The 870-nt window shown below is 41.3% G+C and overlaps 1 non-coding gene across 1 annotated transcript; it reads right to left on the bottom strand.

The window, feature by feature from the left end:
* Positions 1–250: 250 nt before the first annotated feature.
* Positions 251–332, bottom strand: trnal-aag. Its single transcript has one exon. It is a non-coding gene; the product is annotated as a tRNA-Leu (tRNA).
* Positions 333–870: the final 538 nt, after the last annotated feature.

The raw sequence follows: 870 nt of genomic DNA, 5'->3' as shown, positions 1-870 counted from the left end.
TATTGAGTTGGAACCCCATCCGTGACACAAAACATTGCTTCTTTTCTCCCTTGCATGGGCAACATGAAAGTAAAAACCCTGAAATAAAGCAGAACATGTGATAGTTTGCGCAAACAAGCTCTATTGAGTTGGAACCCCATCCGTGACACAAAACATTGCTTCTTTTCTCCCTTGCATGGGCAACATGAAAGTAAAAACCCTGAAATAAAGCAGAACATGTGATAGTTTGCGCAAACAAGCTCAATAAAGATGGCAGTGGTGGGATTTGAACCCACGCCTCCTTAGAGACTGGAGCCTTAATCCAGCGCCTTAGACCGCTCGGCCACACTACCCAGCTCTGGCAAATTATGTGCACTTTCTCCTCAGTTACCTAGAGCGTCTGCACTTCCTTGTATTTTAGTCTTCTTTTTCATTTTCTTCTTTAAAATCTTTATCTATCTCACGTTGCTCTTGCGTCCTTCATCTTTTTTTGATTCTCTTTTTAAAAATCTTAATTTATCTGATGTTGCTCTTTCTTCCATCGTATAAACTTAGAATTAGTTTCTGCTTTTCTGTCTGAAGCAGATTGAATTTGAAAAACACGGCAGATAATTGCAATAACAGACGTGGGAATTAGAGTAAAGGCTGGATTCCCTTTATTTGTCCGGTGTTCTTGGTGGCCTTGTTTGAAATTACATTACAGTTTTCTGTTGAGAAAAGTTGCAGCGGTGGACTTTGAACCGAAAGACTGGGTCCTTAAATCCAGTTCTCTGGACAGCTCGGCCACAGTACCCACTGTTAAAATGGACTGCTTGGTCAGTCGCACAGACAATCACAACTTTCCTTTTTTCCAATAAAGGATTTGATGTGAACAACCACCGGTAGGAGGTG

Source organism: Oncorhynchus gorbuscha, unplaced genomic scaffold (assembly GCF_021184085.1).
Source record: "Oncorhynchus gorbuscha isolate QuinsamMale2020 ecotype Even-year unplaced genomic scaffold, OgorEven_v1.0 Un_scaffold_21922, whole genome shotgun sequence".
In the NCBI taxonomy this organism is placed as follows: Eukaryota; Metazoa; Chordata; class Actinopteri; order Salmoniformes; family Salmonidae; genus Oncorhynchus; species Oncorhynchus gorbuscha.
Note: the sequence above shows the minus strand (reverse complement) of the source record. Positions and strands in the feature narration are given on the sequence as shown.